We start from the raw sequence: 20033 nt of genomic DNA, 5'->3' as shown, positions 1-20033 counted from the left end.
GGCAGGCATAAGCTACGGACAACGAACACAATTGCATTTTATCAATGCAATTTGAATACACAGAGATACTGTCATGAGATCCTTAGGCCCATTGTCGTGCCATTCATCCGCTGCCATCACCTCATGTTTCAGCATGATAATGCATGGCCCCATGTCGAAAGGCCTGCATACTCACCAGACATGTCACCCATTTAGCATGTTTGTGATGCTCAGGATTGACGTGTACAACAGCGTGTTCCAGTTCCAACCAATATTCAACAACTTCGCACAGCTATTGAAGAGGAGTGGGACAACATTCCATAGGTCACAATCAACAGCCTGATCAACTCTATGCAAAGGAGAAGTATCACGCTGCATGAGGCAAATGGTCATCACACCAGATACTGACTGGTTTTCTGATCCATGCCCCTACCTTTTTTTAAGGTATCTGTGATGATACCTATGATGATATCTGTATTCCCAGTCATGTGAATTCCATAGATAAGGGCCTAATGAACATATTTCAGTACACATTTGAGTGTATTGACTTACCTGTTTCACTGATAGCAGGGGTCTGGTTCTGGGAAGGTGTTGGAGTGCAGTGGTTCCTCTTGTTGACCTTCTGAGTACACTGGAAACCAAACAGTCATTTGTACAGTAGGAGAAATTGCACACAAAAGGTATCAGTGTTTACCATCATACTGTACGTAATGAATAAAAATAATCTTTATAATTTGTATTTTGATGACATATGTACCTTTGGGTTGAATCCACAGAGAGCGTTGAATCTTCCTCTCTTCTTTTCCTTTCTACCAGTTGTTGGAAGCTCAGAATTACCTACCTCGTCACTGCCAAGTGCATTGTGTGATGACAACTGGGTCATGGAGGGAGGTGAAGAGCTAGCCTCATTGCATTTAGTTAGCAGTTCCCTAGTTAATGATTTGACCAGGGCATCGTCAAATGCATAATCCGTTGACTTCATTGCAACCTGGAGCATCTTCTCTGACCCAAATTCTTGAAGAAGCCCCTTGTAGACAGCCTTGAAAATCTTTTTGATTTTCAGATTCTGGGGGTAGGCTTGAGTTGGTTCAAGGCCTGAGGTGCCACAGAACTCAGACAGAATCCTCTTTGTGAGAACTCTTGATGTTTCACCAATGTCAGAGGATTCCAGTAATGTGATAGGGGTGATCATTGACAGCAATCTAATAATCAGTAAAAGTACCAAAGAGGTGTAGTCATTGCTAGTGGAGTCAAATGATGCATGTGTATCAGAGTCCATGGCTGATGGAGTTGATGGATGCACAGAGACACTAGACATCTCCAGATCATTGTTGTCCATCTTGGATTCCACCTCTCCTAAAACTTGAATATCCACAGTTCCACCGATGTGTGTGCTGCTGCCAGACAGAGAGGGTCTAGGCAATGATTTGGCACTAGACTGACGGCTAGTGGTCATGAGAGCCGGTCTGTCAAAGTCAAGTGTTCCAGCATCAGTTGGGGACAAGCCATTGATTATGTTCATCAACTCTGATAATTTTACTGATGAATTTGAGGCCACAGAACAGGTATCCATGACCTGATTGACCATTATATTGGTGAAAAGGCTCTTTGTGTCACAGTAAACCTGTGAGGAACTAATGGAGATGGCAGAAGAGCTCGGGATAAGCCGACTTGTGTCCTGCAGAGAACCATCAGAGATGATAGTTTGGCAGAAACCGGATCCTTGTGATGGTGGAGGAAGCCAGAAGATAACCTGCTGTAGCAGACGTTTTATTGACTCCTTAGCAAAGGAGTACACAAGGTCAGATGGAAACTCCCTGGATTCTTCAGAAGCATTCAATCCTGTCTTCAGCTTCAAAAGAATAGAGTCAGACACGCTCTTGCCAGCTGGCACAAAAAGAGCCTGGGGGGTGTTGTGACTTTTTATGAGCTCATAAACTTTGTCAGTGAGCTCATGTGAGAAGTTCTGAAGACCGTCCCTGGGGCTGAGTCTCGCAAGTCTTCTTGTAAAAGAAGTGACATCATCTGCAGTGGCTATGTGTTCCGTATCTTCTCTTGGAATTACCTCCATAACAGTGTCAACTATGGCAGAGATGGTTTGCCTTGTGTAATTTGTTGACCCTTGTGAATGAGTTGAGGAGTCACTCATATCAATGACCGAACTCCTAATGATAGGACAATAGCTTTCAACAGGCCACTCATTGGGGACTGGAGTGCCTGGAAGAGAATTTGTAAAATCACTCTGGGACCCTCTGGTCATGGCAGAGGTGATGGACAGGGAGGACTTTGAGGAGGATGGCCGGTGTATCTCGTGTCCATCAGTTCTCACCATGTCAACATCCTCCAACATGGAGCCCACGATGGAACGAGTCAAGAGGCCCTTCTCTGAGGTGCTCATCCTCTCTGACATAGACACTCTCCTCTGGATTGTCATCAGAGTCTGACTAATTAAGGCTTTGGAATAATTTACCATGCTGGTCTGGCTGCCCTCATGTTCACTGTCAGTCATTTGTGTAGAAGTAGCTGTTCTGCATATGGATTCGGCATGTTTGGGGGCCTCAACCACATTGTCTAGGAGGACCGGTTGTTGCTGGGCAAAAAAGTCCTTGACCTTGGTGAACACATTTTTGAACAGGTTAACAGTGCCTGGCCAAATTATCTTCCCTTTCACATTGGCCCCGTTGTGAACACTGACAGGAAGGGTTGAAGCTGACAGGGATCTTTCTAACTGGCCAGACACTGAAGCATCAGACATTCTAGTCATCTGAGTGAAGTTATTAAGGTCTTTAGCGATGCTTATGACGATGTTGGATGCTGCAGAATTGGTGTGCAGAGAAGAGGTGAATAAAGATGGAGTTCCACTCTTCTGAAGGATTTTGACATCTCTATCATCACCATCATTACTGGACTCTGCACAAATGTCTGCACTTCTACCATCAAGGCTGGTATTTACAATGCCAATCAACCCTGATCGAAGGATCCCACCAGCCATATGTGAGGCTTTAGTTTGAAACTCCTCAGTACATAGTTTGTCAAAGGCTGTGGATTTAAGACTTCTAGAGGATGCTTCCTCTATATCATTGTTGATCTCACCATGCATATTGTCCTGTGTATTGACAGCATAGTCATCAACATATAAATATGATTTGGAGGCGGAAAGGACGTCAATCTGAGAAACAACGGCATCCAAAAGCTTGGACAGGTCTTCTGTATCTCCTTTTAGGCTAGAGAGGCATTCCTCCATGGATTCCTCAGAGTGATACACAGTGAGGATCTGACTAATGACCTCCTTGGTACAGGTTTGAAGGTCCGCTTGGATTTCAAGAGAATCACTATTACAAGTCACCTGAGAATCTAAACTTTCACTGGGAGCCTGTTTGAGAGTCTCATCATGTATTGGTGTAACACCATCGATGACCTTCACAGAGTCTTGGCAGGGAGTGAGAAACCGCCTCAGCATTTCTCGAAATCTATGATATATAATACGAGCAGCAGAAAGGGTGCTCACTTTTGAAATTCTGAGAATTTCAGATTCATGTGCCTGCATGGACTGAACAATAGTCTCCACATCTGTTACAAAGGTGTCCAGTAATTTAGATGCTTCAGAGTCTCCCGATAAGCTGGTTGTAAAGGGGTTGACAGATCTCAGAGCTTCACTCACTGCCTTTCTAGCCTTTGTCTGGAAAGACAAACTGGAGAGTTTCGTCATATTTATAACTGGAAGACTCTGGGTAGATTCACTGTTGGTGGTGCTGTCCTGCAGACCAAGTGGAAAAGTGAGATCGGAGAGACATTGTTCACTGTCTAACAACTCAGATGGTGAGGCGGAACAAGAACTGGTGAAATTATTCAAGTCAGACATGATGCCATCCACAAATAGATTGGCCTCCAGAGACTCTTCAGAATCACACTCTCCAACAGAAGATGAGAACTTCTCCATCACCTCAGTCTTATACAAGACTAGAACCTGGCTGGCAATCGCTTTTGTGGTGTCAAGGAGGACTTGGTCTTGCAAATACGTTTTGAGAGCCAAGAGGGGTTTTGGGGTCTCACTTTGTCCTTTTTGTTCATTCATGGATGAGGGCGTTATTAAAAGTGGTTTACAAGAAAAGGAGTCCGATGTGTTAGCCTCACCATTACTGGAATGACCGACATCCAGGCACAAAGTTGGAACCATTGTGAAAGAATCTCTTGTGCTCTCCACAAATGTACTTGAGAGATCCCCTTTTTCTGGACAGGTAAGAAGCCTCTTCAGCGTATTTTTCATGTTGTAGTAACAACCAACAGTGTAAGACCAGATCTTACTCTGATGGTTTTCAAGAAGGATCTGCTCACTCTGTGCAGGAGAGCAGGATGACCTGATAGACTGGGTAAGATTGTCCATGTCTGAAACAAAGGTACTTACCAACTCAGAGGCTTCAGGGTCGATCATAAGGTCTCTGATCTCACCTATCCTAGGAGTTGGACTAGATGATGTAGTGCCAGACCAACATGATGTACAACCCCTGAATCTTTTAACGATCTCCCGGATCGATTCAGTGGCCTTGGTCTGAAACTCCTCAGTGAGTAGTCTGTCCATACTTTGTGTTGACAGACGAAGACTAGATTTGGCACCTTTGATATTGAGGTTGCTCTCTCCTTGTTTTAGCATCTCCTCAGAACTTTTACAAGATTCAAGCATCTTCATATGGTCAGCAACAACACAAAGCAGTTCCCTCTTGTCGGGATCATTTTCCTCCTTATTGCTGAAGTTCAAAACAGTGCCACTGAGGGCTGTCATGAACTGTCCTGTTAAATGTGTCATATCCACCTCAACACCATCCTCTCTGAGAACAACACTCTGCTCAACACTCTTCCCATTAATGTACATCTGAAGTATGTTGGAAACGCCAGACACCATCTCCTCAACCACCTTGGTGCTGGAGACACCACCACTGGCAAAAATGACAGGGGATATTCGCCCAGAGATGGGAGTTTGGATGGCCACAGAGATTATGGAATTGACCTTCTTTGACACTTCTCCAACAATAACCCGGGATAGACTTTGAGTGTCTACCTGGCCCTCTCTTTGGATACAGAGGACATTGTTCAGCGACTCTTTGAAGGAATCCTGGACACTAGTGAGGAGACTGTCCTGAGTGATCCCAAAAAAGTCACTGAGTGGCTCAGATGATATAGACTCACCATCTCCCTGAGTATTTGGCAACACTGTCTGAGACCTTTGAGAATACAAAGCAAACAATACAGCATTCCATATTCAATAGTAGACACTGTAGTCACATTAATGCATAATTCAGTAATCAGTTAAACTGGTCATTAAGAGTAAACTGTTATACAGATAACAAAACATATTTTCACAAAATGGGTTATGTGTAGTTAGGTGAAACCGGTTTCTTTAGGAATGACTGAACATACCCATTACGTGAGGAGCTTGATTTGGCCGTACAAGACCTTGAGGATTTGCTGCTGCCTCTCGTTCGAACCTTCAGGTTTGTGCTAGAAGATCTCTCTGATTCTGTCAGAGACTTGCCGGATACTGGAGACACATGGCTGTATATCCGTACAAAACGGAAAATTGCAGGGATGATGACCTCCAGGATGGCCTCAGATACAAACCGCACAATCTCCAGGCACATCTCTGCAAGCAATGCCCTCATCACCTGTAGGACCGAAACAGTGTAGGTAGATAACTCATAGCCGGGCTCTGAAACAAAGCTCCTCGAAGAGATACCAACAATCTCACATATGTTCATGAGAATCATGAAAGTGGCATACGTTGGAAAGCATGAAAAGCAGTAGGCTACTAAAATGCTCTTTGAATGTAACTGTTTGTGATAATGTGGATGATACTGTAGATAGATAAAAGGCTTGTATCTAATTTTCTTGAAACATCTATTAATATATCTATGAATCATTTTCAAGGTTAAGCAACTTACAGGGTCCATCCTGCCAATGCTTAACTGCCTCCATTGCCTATAGGAGATAATTAGATGTTTTTAGTACCAAAAAGCACACCAACACACATACCATTTATAAAATCCTCCAGATGACATTGCATTCAAATACTACAATAGAAGTTTGGACATACTCCTCAGTAAGTTTTTCCAGAAACCGGATGATAATCGGGTTGAAAGCATCCGGATTGATTGGCGGGAGGTCAAGAGCCCTGGTCTGACAGGCCCTGGAGACACACTCACTTAGGATCTTTTCATTAGATTGTCCCTGGTGAGATGTCCCCTGAACTGCCATCCCAGAGGATTCCACAGATGTAGAGGGACCTGTGTCCAAAGCAGCATTCACCAAGGTAAAGAAGTCAGAAAACATGTAACCTTGTGAGGCAAGTATGTGTTAGCCAACTTGGTGTACTTTGAAGTTAAGTACCCAAGAAAGGATAATTAGTCCTATTAGTCCTCTGCTCAATAGATGTCCATACTAAATCACATTTACATGTAAAAGGATTACATTCAGTGAAATTTGAGTTCAATTTATGACCTGCATCTGTATCAGTGACCTGCTCCACTATGTTTCTCTTGGTCCTCTTGGTCTAAAAAGACAACACAGTCAATGATATACACGTAGATACTGTATGAAGCCATTCCAATACAACCCTTGGAGTAGAGCAAGGGTAAGACTGATTGTAGGGCTGTCCCCGACAAAACTAAATCTTTGTCGACCGAGAGTCATCCTGTTCTTTCGACTAATTGATTGGTAGAAATGTAACAATTTATTTGTCCATATCAGACACTGTATTAAAATAAATGACAGCGAGTGCCTGTGTGACAGGCTCACGTTTTCTCACTCTCCTCCCTACTGCAGCGAAAAGGCACCACATAACAGCAAGTGTTTATTGTGCTGTCCATGCTGACGACGCAACATCATTTCAGCCATTTAGTTTCTTCCTCGTTTCTGACTGAAAAGTTGTTACCGAAATCCCTAACTTGTTTACAAAAAGCATTACCTATTCCCTCAGCCTTGCTCTCTTATTGTGAAACATGTAAGCATCGCATGCATGTGACGAATAGGGCCTCACCTATAGCCTATCATAATCAAATCAATAAATTGGTTATAACAAACTCCGAACACAGTAATATCGACAGCAAAATGGATGCTGACGATGTGAAAAATAAACACCAAACGGGAGAATGTTTACTGGTTGCTTACGTGGGAAAGGGGAAGTCAGATCTGTGGAAGACATTTGACTTAGTTGTGGAAACTACTGGTGATCAAAAAAAAGGAGGGTATAGGAGCAAGCTTTGCGTGAGTATTATGTGTGCCAAACAGTTGCTGTTTGATTACAATATTGTTTTTTTCTCACCATTTGGAACAGTGTAAACAACACTAAATAAATTCTAAGCAATACTAGTCTGTTCTAACGACAAAAAATTGTAAAGCCATTATTACAGCATAGCAAAGAATACGCTTTCTACGTATTCCCCAAGGTGTCTACAGCATTGTGACGTATTTTTACGCATTTATGTTGAAGAATAGCCGTAAGTGACCACATTGAGCAAGTGGTCACATGATGGCTCCCGCAGAAAATCTTGGGTAAAGTACAGAGGTAGCCATTATTCCAATCGCTTCTAATGAGAAACCAATTGTCCCGGTGGATATATTATCGAATAGATATGTGAAAAACACCTTGATGATTGATTCTAAACAACGTTTGCCATGTTTCTGTCGATATTATGGAGCTAATTTGGAAAAAAGTTCGGAGTTGTAGTGACCGCATTTTCCGGTCGATTTCTCAGCCAAACGTGAAGAACAAACGGAGCTATTTCGCCTACAAAAAAAAAAGTATATAAAATAATTAATATAATAATAATAATATAATATAATATAATAATATAAAATAATATTTTCCAAAAATAATATTTTTGGAAAAAAGGAACATTTGCTGTCTAACTGGGAGTCTCATGAGTGAAAACATCCGAAGTTCTTCAAAGGTAAATGATTTAATTTGATTGCTTTTCTTATTTGCGTGAAAATGTTGCCTGCTGCTAGCAGGGCATAATGCTATGCTAGGCTATGATAAACTTACACAAATGCTTGTCTAGCTTTGGCTGTAAAGCATATTTTGAAAAGGCTAATATATTTCATTGGGGATTTTCATGAATAGGAATATTTTCTAGAGATATTTATGCCCGATGCGTTATGCAAATTAGTGTCAGGCGATGATTACGCTCCCGCATGTGGGATGGGGAGTTAGTAGAGGCTAATTAGTGTGCCTTGAATTCTATTCAAATCACAGACAGTGTCACCAGCAAAGCACCCCCACACCATCACACCTCCTCCATGCTTCATGGTGGGAACCACACATGCGGAGATCATCTGTGCACCTACTCTCACAAAGACATTGTTGGAACCAAAAATCTGAAATTTGGACTCATCAGACCAAAGGACAGATTTCCACGGGTCTAATGTCCATTGCTCGTGTTTCTTGGCCCAAGCAAGTATCTTCTTATTATTGGTGTCCTTTAGTAGTGCTTTCTTTGCAGCAATTTGACCATGAAGGCCTGATTCACGCAGTCTTCTCTGAACAGTTGATGTTGAGATGTGTCTGTTACTAGAACTCTGTGAAGCATTTATTTGGGCTGCAATGTGAGGTGCAGTTAACTCTAATGAACTTATCCTCTGCAGCCGAGGTAACTCTGGGTCTTCCTTTCCTGTGTCGGTCCTCATGAGAGACAGTTTCATCATAGCGCTTGATGGTTTTTGCAACTTGATGAAAGGTTCAAATTCTTGAAATTTTCCAGATTGACTGACCTTCATGTCTTAAAGTAATGATGGACTGTTGTTTCTCTTTACTTATTTGTATTTATTTGTTATTTGTTCTGGCCATAATATGGACTTGGTCTTTTAACTAATAGGGCCATCTTCTGTATACCAACCCTACCTTGTCACAACACAATGATTGGCTCAAATGCATTAAGAAGGAAAGAAATTCCTTAACTTTTAACAAGGCAAACCTGTTAATTCAGGAAATGCATTCCAGGTGACTACCTCATGAAGCTGGTTGAGAGAATGCCAAGAGTGCGCAAAGCTGTCATGGCAAAGGGTGACTATGAAGAATCTCAAATATAAAATAGATTATGATTTGTTTTAACACTTTTTTGGTACCTACATGATTCCATATGTGTTATTTCATAGTTTTGATGTCTTCACTGTTATTCTACAATGTAGAAAATAGTAAAAATAAAGAAAAACCCTTTTGACTGGTTATATATATATATATATATATATATATATATATATATATATATATATATATATATATATATATATATATATATACAGTGCCTTGCGAAAGTATTCGGCCCCTTTGAACTTTGCGACCTTTTGCCACATTTCAGGCTTCAAACATAAAGATATAAAACTGTATTTTTTTGTGAAGAATCAACAACAAGTGGGACACAATCATGAAGTGGAACGACATTTATTGGATATTTCAAACTTTTTTAACAAATCAAAAACTGAAAAATTGGGCGTGCAAAATTATTCAGCCGCTTTACTTTCAGTGCAGCAAACTCTCTCCAGAAGTTCAGTGAGGATCTCTGAATGATCCAATGTTGACCTAAATGACTAATGATGATAAATACAATCCACCTGTGTGTAATCAAGTCTCCGTATAAATGCACCTGCACTGTGATAGTCTCAGAGGTCCGTTAAAAGCGCAGAGAGCATCATGAAGAACAAGGAACACACCAGGCAGGTCCGAGATACTGTTGTGAAGAAGTTTAAAGCCGGATTTGGATACAAAAAGATTTCCCAAGCTTTAAACATCCCAAGGAGCACTGTGCAAGCGATAATATTGAAATGGAAGGAGTATCAGACCACTGCAAATCTACCAAGACCTGGCCGTCCCTCTAAACTTTCAGCTCATACAAGGAGAAGACTGATCAGAGATGCAGCCAAGAGGCCCATGATCACTCTGGATGAACTGCAGAGATCTACAGCTGAGGTGGGAGACTCTGTCCATAGGACAACAATCAGTCGTATATTGCACAAATCTGGCCTTTATGGAAGAGTGGCAAGAAGAAAGCCATTTCTTAAAGATATCCATAAAAAGTGTTGTTTAAAGTTTGCCACAAGCCACCTGGGAGACACACCAAACATGTGGAAGAAGGTGCTCTGGTCAGATGAAACCAAAATTGAACTTTTTGGCAACAATGCAAAACGTTATGTTTGGCGTAAAAGCAACACAGCTGAACACACCATCCCCACTGTCAAACATGGTGGTGGCAGCATCATGGTTTGGGCCTGCTTTTCTTCAGCAGGGACAGGGAAGATGGTTAAAATTGATGGGAAGATGGATGGAGCCAAATACAGGACCATTCTGGAAGAAAACCTGATGGAGTCTGCAAAAGACCTGAGACTGGGACGGAGATTTGTCTTCCAACAAGACAATGATCCAAAACATAAAGCAAAATCTACAATGGAATGTTTCAAAAATAAACATATCCAGGTGTTAGAATGGCCAAGTCAAAGTCCAGACCTGAATCCAATCGAGAATCTGTGGAAAGAACTGAAAACTGCTGTTCACAAATGCTCTCCATCCAACCTCACTGAGCTCAAGCTGTTTTGCAAGGAGGAATGGGAAAAAATGTCAGTCTCTCGATGTGCAAAACTGATAGAGACATACCCCAAGCGACTTACAGCTGTAATCGCAGCAAAAGGTGGCGCTACAAAGTATTAACTTAAGGGGGCTGAATAATTTTGCACGCCCAATTTTTCAGTTTTTGATTTGTTAAAAAAGTTTGAAATATCCAAGAAATGTCGTTCCACTTCATGATTGTGTCCCACTTGTTGTTGATTCTTCACAAAAAAAATACAGTTTTATATCTTTATGTTTGAAGCCTGAAATGTGGCAAAAGGTCGCAAAGTTCAAGGGGGCCGAATACTTTCGCAAGGCACTGTATATATATGTATATATATATATATATATATATATATATATATATATATAAGCCAGGCACATTTAACAAGTATATATATATATATACGGATGATTTACAAAGCCAGGCACATTTAACAATTAGGCTATTGTTTACAGACCTATTTAAGTTGGGATTTCCTCTCCTCAATTTTATTAGACAATTAGGCTAAGGCAAGGGCTGTTTCCCCATCTCTGCTGCTGCCTCTGCAGCATTGTTCTCAATCCTAATATGCTGGTTAACTTTGCTATTATGTACTAAGCAACATAGGGAAGGGCGCCAATTCTACGGCGCATTGAAGATTATGTTTCGGAACCACAGACAGCGACCGTATCCAACGCGGGAGAAAGCGCATTTGTTATAAAATAATATTTGATTTATTAGTGTTGCACCATTACTTTTACATAATATAACCATATACCATTTCAGTATCACGTCTTAGCGTGATGGACTGTGCCATCCCTGTGGCCTCAGCAATGGTTTAGTCAACTGAGACAGGTGCGAATCAGACAGGAGTCCATGTGCACCATGAAGAAAAAAAACTTTTGCGACTGCTCGATTTAAGAAATCCCAGTCAACCAACGGCCTATCGACCAAACAATAGACCAGTCGGCCAAATGGGGTCAGCCCTAGATTTACTATTAGGAGATGAAAGGGTATTGTATGGGCTATTTACCTTTCTCAGAACAACATGTTGTAGGGGCAGGTTATAGACATGAAAGATATCACAAATATCCACATCTCTGCTCAATCTATTCCCTTACCTTGACTTTATTTCTCTTCATGGCATCCTGTTCCATCTGAGGCAGGGGATCCTTCTTCCCCCCTTTCTCATATTCATCATTCTGATTATCAACAAAATCTCTCTCAGCTGCATCAGTATCAGTGCTCTGTTCAACTGTGGAACTGTTGGCACTGGTCCTCCTCTTGGTCTAAAAAGACAATAGAGTCAATGACATACTGTATGTTGCCGTGGCTATACAGGCCTTTGAGAAGAGCTACAGTAAACGATTGGTGATTGAATATTAAGAGATTAAGAGAGTCTGTTGTAAGGACAATTTACCCTCCAACCTTACAACATGTTGTATGGCATATTGGACAGGTTTAGTGTGTGGACAGGTGTGGACAGGTAAGACCTACGAGCTCATGCCTTTCATGCAACTTTTTTCATTCGAGTCACATCATACAGCCTTAGAATGTATATAGAATAAAAATGGATTGCCCAACATTTGTGTCACAACTAAAGTTACATAAATAACTCTAAATTAAGCATAAAGGAGTACCTATTTCTTTGTTAACTGCTAAACACAGAATAGCCACATATGCGCACTCCCTCAAATCGTTTGGAGAAAACATTTTATTTTATTCAGCAATGTTCAATTGTATTCTTCATACTATAAAATAATATAAAATAATGCCATGGAATTCTAACGAAATATTGTCTGCTAAATGAACTAGTGTAGCTCGTTTATGTTCTTCTGTTCTTCTGAAATAGACTACATTTTAGACTGAATTTATTGTGATGGTGTAGGCTATGTTACATGGATTTATTAGACTTTTTAATATGTAGATGTTCCAAAGGTCTGCATCAGTGGCTTGTAGGCTGTATGTGTGGAGGCCAGGATATGCTAAATGTGTTTATGTTAATTAACGGTCAATTACTGTGAGACCAGCAGTTATTTGATTGACAATCACTTGCTGACAAAATTTCATGACCGCAACAGCCCTAGGCATGGGTCCTCAAATCCTCAAAAAGTTTTACAGTTGTACAATTAGGAGCATCTTGACTGGCTGCATCATTGGTTGGTATGGTAATAGCACCGCCCACGATTGCATGGTGCTACAGAGAGTTGTGCGGACAGCCTAGTAAATCAGACCAACCAACGCATCACCTGGGGCAAGCTACCTGCACTCCAGGACACCTACAGCACCCGATGTCACAGGAAAGCCAAAAAGATCATCAAGGGCAACAACCACCTGAGCCACTGCCTGTTCACCCCGCTATCATCCAGAAGAGAGACGGAAAAACAGCTTCTATCTCATGGCCATCAGACTGTTAAATTGCCATCACTGGCGCCTTAGAGGCTGCTGCCCTATATACAGAGACTTGAAATCACTGGCCACTTTAACAATGGAACACTATTCACTTTAATAATGTTTATATATTGTAACGACCCTGGGGTTATAAGCGCAGATATCGACTCTGCCACTCGAGCAAGCTTTTGGGGCACAGTCGATAGCACGCTGGACTTCGGGCTAGAAGGTTGAGGGTTTGAGACACATTACATATTATGCATTACTCATCTCATATGTACATACGGTATCCTTCCGATTCTACTGTATCTTAGTCTATGCTGCTCTGACATTGCTCATCCAAATATTTATATATTATTCCTTTACTTTAGATTGTGTATATTGTTAGATATTACTTGTTAGATATTACTGGAGCTAGAAACACAAGCATTTCGCTACACCCGCAATAACATCTGGTAAACATGTGTATGTGCCAAATACAATTTGATCACCAGGGCTGTGCTCCCTGTCATCCAGGACCTCTATATCAGGCGGTGGGGTGGGAAAGGAAGGCCCTGAAATCGGCACAGCAAGCGGTACCGTGCATCAAATCTGACACCAACAGGCTCCTGAACAGCTTCAATCGCCAAGCCATAAGACTGCTAAATAACTAACAAAATGGCTACATGGACGGAGTGTACAGTTGCATTTTTTTTACAGTACATCTTTTCGCTATAAATACACATAGATCCTATTGCCTGATATCAAGATTCGTAATTAATGCGTTATGGAGTCACCTATTATTATAATAATTTATGTATAATTATTATAAAAAGCCTACTGCTGTTATCTTTGCAAGGATCCAATTTTATGTATAACAAGTCCCATAGGTTATTATAATGCATATATTTGTTTACAATATTAAAAATTATAATATTAGCGGCACATTAACGTTAGCTCACCGCCACCCAGCTGCCACTACTTGCGGCACCCTTATCGATATGTCCTGTATACCCTGTGGTTCCTGCCGCAGCATTTAAAAAAAGACGGAACAGCGGTTCCTGCACCACTGCACAGGGCTTCTCTGTTAGCAATTCATAGGCTTACCTTATTATCCTCCATGGTTAAAGTCTATGCCTGGAGCCTATGTTCCCATCATGTAAAACTTTACCAAGTGATTACCAAAGAGATAAACTATCGCATTTTATACGGTAACACAGGCAACGTCATAATGTGAATGAACTTTTACGTAATAAAACAACTTCAGGGATGATCTGTCAATCAATGCGATCAGCGACGCAATACTGGATCCCCATACCACTAAAAAGACCACTCGAAACAATAAATACTGGTGTATTAGCTACGTTTCCGTTTTCTTGTACAATAATGTGATGAGACAACAAATAAATAAGTAAACAACTGCCGACAACAATGATGAGCAATACATAACATTGTAAATAAGAATGTGTTCTTAAGTGACTTGCCTAGTTAAATAAGGTTAAATAATTTTTAAAAATTAAAATAACAAATCAAATGCAGTCATTTGAGAAGAACGCTTGAGGGCGACTTCGAACCAGTTTTGAATGAACAAGGACAGAAGCATGCCATGTGTTGTTGGGTCAGAGGAGAAGGTTTATATTTGAAATTCGAAAAGATGGTGGCGCACGCAGAAATACGCGTGGTTCACCTTGGTGGCAGCAAAATAAACTTCAGAGAGCCAGTTATTACAAATGATTCCAGGTACATTGTAGCTGACATGAGCTAAACCTGAATTAACTGCATGTCACAAGTATGGCATGAATGCAAACTGTAGCCCTGGCTAGCTACAAGCTAGCACGTTAGCTAACGTGTTGCTGTATAGCTACAACACAAGTATTCTAATCTTGAGAGAAACGTAACGTTGGTTATTGTTGTCTGTGGTCCTGTAGCTCAGTTGGTACAGCATGGCGCTTGCAACGCAGTAATTATGGGTTTGATTCCCGGGAGCACCCATACGTAAAATGTATACCTGCATGGCCATTGCTTCCCGCAACGAAACATTGTTTATACATACGACTCGTTGCAGAAGCTTCCTTACATAGTCTTGCGTCCTTGATCAACCAACTCAAACGAAGATAACGTTTCCACTTAACAGCGGCATATTCAGTACCTCTAGGAACAATACTTTGCGGGACGAATCAAGCATGGTCGTAGCCAAGTCGCGTTGGGTAAAAGTTATTGCTAAAATGGCTTATACACAGAACCAGTGTGCAGTGGTGGAAAATGTACACAATTGTCATACATGACTTAGTCATTTTCTATTAAGGTATCTTTTATTTTACTCAAGTTAAAGTCACCCAGTAAAATACTAGAGTAATAGTCTAACAGTATTTGGTTTTATATATACTTAAGTATCAAAAAATGTAATTGGATAAAATATACTTATAAACCTATAAATAATTTCAAATTCCTTATATTAAGCAAACCAGACGCACCATATTCTTGTTTTTTTAAATTTATGGATAGCCAGGGGCTCCAACACTGACATAATTGACAAATTAAGCAGATATAGATTAGAATGTTAGATTTGAACATTGTGCAATGTTATTGTCCATTGTGCCAATGAAGCTGTTCTAATGCTACACCCTCGGAGTGTGGTGTCAGGAAAATAAAGCTGCCGCGGTCGTCCCCCTCTTCAAAGGGGGTGACACTCTAGACCTAAACTGATACAGACCTATATCTATCCTACCCTGTCTTTCTAAGGTCTTCGAAAGCCAAGTTAACCAACAGACTACCCGCCATTTCGAATCCCACCGTACCTTCTCCGCTATGCAATCTGGTTTCAGAGCTGGTCATGGGTGCACCTCAGCCACGCTCAAGGTCCTAAACGACATCATAGCCGCCATCGATAAGAGACATTACTGTGCAGCCGTATTCATCGACCTGGCCAAGGCTTTCGACTCTGTCAATCACCACATTCTTATTGGCAGACTCGACAGCCTTGATTTCTCAAATGATTGCCTCGCCTGGTTTACCAACTACTTCTCTGATGGAGTTCAGTGTGTCAAATCGGAGGGTCTGTTGTCCGGACCTCTGGCTGTCTCTATGGGGGTGCCACAGGGTTCAATCCTCAGGCCGACTCTCTTCTCTGTATACATCAATGATGTTGCTCTTGCTGCTGGTGATTCTCGGGTACACCTCTACGCAGACGACACCATTCTGTATACTTCTGGCCCCTCTTTGGACACTGTGTTAACTAACCTCCAGACGAGCTTCAATGCCATACAACTCTCCTTCCGTGGCCTCCAACTGCTCTTAAACGCAGGGAAAACTAAATGCATGCTATTCAACCGATCACTGCCCGCACCTGCTCGCCTGTCCAGCATCACTACTCTGGACGGCTCTGACTTAGAATACGTGGACAACTACAAATACCTAGGTGTCTGGTTAGACTGTAAACTCTCCTTTCAGACTCACATTAAGCATCTCCAATCCAAAATGAAATCTAGAATTGGCTTCCTATATCGCAACAAAGCATCCTTCACTCATGCTGCCAAACATACCCTCGTAAAACTGACTATCCTACCGATCCTCGATGATGTCATCTATAAATTAGCCTCCAACACTCTACTTAACAAACTGGATGCAGTCTATCACAGTGCCATCCGTTTTGTCACCAAAGCCCCATACACTACCCACCATTGCGACCTGTACACTCTCGTTGGTTGGCCCTCGCTTCATACGCGTCGCCAAACCCACTGGCTACAGGTTATCTACAAGTCTCTGCTAGGTAAAGCCCCGCCTTATCTCAGCTCACTGGTCACCATAGCAGCACCCACTCGTAGCACGTGCTCCAGCAGGTATATCTCACTGGTCACCCCCAAAGCCAATTCCTCCTTTGGTCGTCTTTCCTTCCAGTTCTCTGCTGCCAATGACTGGAACGAACTGCAAAAATCTCTGAAGCTGGAGACTCATATCTCCCTCAGTAGCTTTAAGCACCAGCAGTCAGAGCAGCTCACAGATCACTGCACCTGTACATAGCCCATCTATCTACCTACCTCATCCCCATACAGTATTTATTTATCTTGCTCCTTTGCACCCCAGTATCTCTATTTGCACATTCATATTCTGCACATCTACCATTCCAGTGTTTAATTGCTATATTGTAATTACTTCGCCACCATGGCCTATTTATTGCCTTAACTCCCTTATCTTACCTCATTTGCACTCACTGTATATAGACTTTTTGTTTATTTTGTTCTACTGTATTATTGACTATGTTTTGTTTATTCAATGTGTTGTATGTGTCGAATTGCAATGCTTTATCTTGGCCAGGTCGCAGTTGCAAATGAGAACTTGTTCTCAACTAGCCTACCTGGTTAAATAAAGGTGAATTAAAAAAGATAATAATATTTACATACCCTACATTACTCATCTCATATGTATATACTGTACTCTATACCATCTACTGCATCTTGCCTATGCCGTTTGGCCATCACTCATCCATATATTTATATGTACATATTCTTATTAATTCCTTTACACTTGTGTGTATAAGGTAGTTGTTGTGAAATTGTTAGATTACTTGTTAGATATTATTGCACGGTCGGAACTAGACTCGCATTAACATCTGCTAACCATGTGTATGTGATTTGATGTGTTTGAATGTTTTCCCCATAAAACCTACCACTGCTTTGATTTCTAATTGGTCAGTATTGGTTTATGCTGTGCTAAAATTTGTGTTTAAGCAATAAACAAATTAAAAAATAAAAACTGGTTGTAAACGGACTGCGGTAGCTATGTTTTTGGTATCGCTCATGTCATACTGCGTGTCATTCCTCAACTGTCTGGATTTTACATTCATATTGGACCTCCACAAAACTGACACACTAAATCAACAAACTGTTTTTGTACATATTCAAGTAGCGATTCATAACATGCAAATACAATCAGTACATGGCTTTCCATTAATTTCTTAAACTCATTGGAAATGAAATGGAATTCAACTATGCTATAATCCCACTGAATCATGAATAACCCTCATTCAGATGATTTTATATGGTCCTTTACACACCAGCTCCGTGAGAAAATTAGATCCTGGCCAAAGGCACAAGTTCATTCAAAAGGTGTGAGACATCTAGGATGAGTTTTTGACAATATTAATGTCAACTGCCATATGTTTATGTACAGGTCCAACTGGTTTCCTCCTATTTGCAGACTACTGATGCCAGACTAGTGTTTTATCATGTGGCCACAGATACTCCCCTATTCTGTCAGTGGTTCCAGATCTACAACAGACAACTGTGTGCACATAGCATACAGTATTGAGCAATAGAGAAGTAAAATTTCATTGTTATGAGAAAATCATAATACAAAAAAAGAACACTAGACCAGAAATATACACAAAACATTTTTAAAGTGTCTTGTGCCGCCTCAAACAAAGTACAATAAAATGAAAATGAAATGAAAGCTAAAGGGAATATGCAGTAGGGTTGATAATGGTCAAGATACGTTTGACTGGGACTAGTGGAAGCGTAGGATGTTTGGTAACATTTGGCATCCTAAACTTGTTTACTTGTGACAAAGTAGGCTCCAGGACCATATAGTGCTTCTACCCAAGTGGTGGCCAGTCATGTCTTTAGGAGCTACAGTCTTTTTCATGTTTTCCAACCAGGCATTAACCAAGACATATAGCTAGAATGTTATGGAGTTATATTAGTGCCAACATAAACTGATTTTCAGATTCAACATCATATCGCTCCATAGACTCTAGTGTGCCTGGTTTGGCCAAAGATTACTACACATTGTGGCCATCCAGGAAAAATACCAAACTGCTAAACTATTACATTCCATTAGATTAAGTATTGGTACTTGATATCATTACATATATTTACTTTATGCGGTACATAAATATACAATTTACATGTAGCAGCATATGTATAATAATATCACTTTATATTGCACACCAATGTCACAAAGATTCAATCAGATTCTGCCCTTCGATTTGGGACTCACCACACACACACACACACACACACACACACACACACACACACACACACACACACACAAACACACACGGTGAGGGAAAGGTTAGAGGACGAAAGAGGAAAGATACAGCAAAAATAAGCAACACCGTCACCAAAGCGCACAACAAAAGGTAAAGAAAAACACTTACAGTAAAACAAAGGAGTATAACAAATGTAAAACACATTTAATCAAACACACAGTTCAGAAATAAAGTCATCATACATAGTTGACAAAAGTCACTCCAAAAAGTGTTTATCCCACCAAAGAAACAGCAGTCTATTAGAGAGGATACAAAAGCAGCGTGGCGCCATCAACTGGCTTGGATGTCTACACTACAGCAGGCCGCCCAGGTTGTTCTCTGCTGTCTCCTTGTCCTTCTTGGGGGCCTCTTGTGGGTTGTACTTGTTTTGATAGTCCTGGAGGATGGTGACCATGTCGTGATGGCCAAAATGCAAGACGTCTTCCATTGGGGTCTTATCCCACCTACCGGAAAGATAATGAGCAGTGTGACTGACTGAGGTTGGACTGGCCTACAAAGGTATTCGTTTTGGGAACTAACACGACTCTTCAGGTGTGAAAATGCTATAGGTTACAGTTCAAATAAATCCCTCATGGTTGACCATAAGTGTTCTTTTGAGTGGGACTACATTGTAGACTCTCACACAAGTATATGATACAGTCTCTCATCCACCCACACCTACCTACCCACCCAAAACACACACACAGGTAAGACAGACAGGCGGACAGACAAAGTGGCCATACCTATCAATGGGAACAGGGTTCACTTTGCACGCCTCCAAGAGGAAGCTCACCACCTCTGCATGTCCTGAAAATAGAGCAGATGACAGGGTTATTTAAGAAACAAACACACACTCCTACGCACTTTCTCTCTCACACACTGCAGCAAAGATGTCAAACACTAAACGGTGCAGTAACCGAGGGACAACAAATTAACCCTACGACACAGAGGGGGTCTGCCAAACACTCCCAGATGACCCTGACACACACACAATCTGTCCCTGTGTGTGACAGGAAAAGGAGGCTGTGAGAAGTACCTTCTGCACTCAGTACTTCTGGATACCAATAAACTCCTAACAAAAC

General features: G+C 41.2%; 1 long non-coding RNA gene across 1 annotated transcript; it reads right to left on the bottom strand.

Moving 5' to 3' along the window:
- Positions 1 to 5507: 5507 nt before the first annotated feature.
- Positions 5508 to 6236, bottom strand: LOC139380179 (uncharacterized). The gene is made up of 3 exons (XR_011628429.1): positions 6068 to 6236; positions 5916 to 5952; positions 5508 to 5639 (listed from the first exon to the last, which is right to left on the bottom strand). It is a non-coding gene; the product is annotated as an uncharacterized lncRNA (long non-coding RNA).
- Between the last annotated feature and the right edge of the window lie 13797 nt (positions 6237 to 20033).

This window comes from Oncorhynchus clarkii, chromosome 22 (assembly GCF_045791955.1).
Source record: "Oncorhynchus clarkii lewisi isolate Uvic-CL-2024 chromosome 22, UVic_Ocla_1.0, whole genome shotgun sequence".
NCBI lineage: Eukaryota > Metazoa > Chordata > Actinopteri > Salmoniformes > Salmonidae > Oncorhynchus > Oncorhynchus clarkii.
The sequence above is the reverse complement of the archived record's forward strand: the minus strand, read 5'-3'. Positions and strand labels throughout refer to the sequence as shown.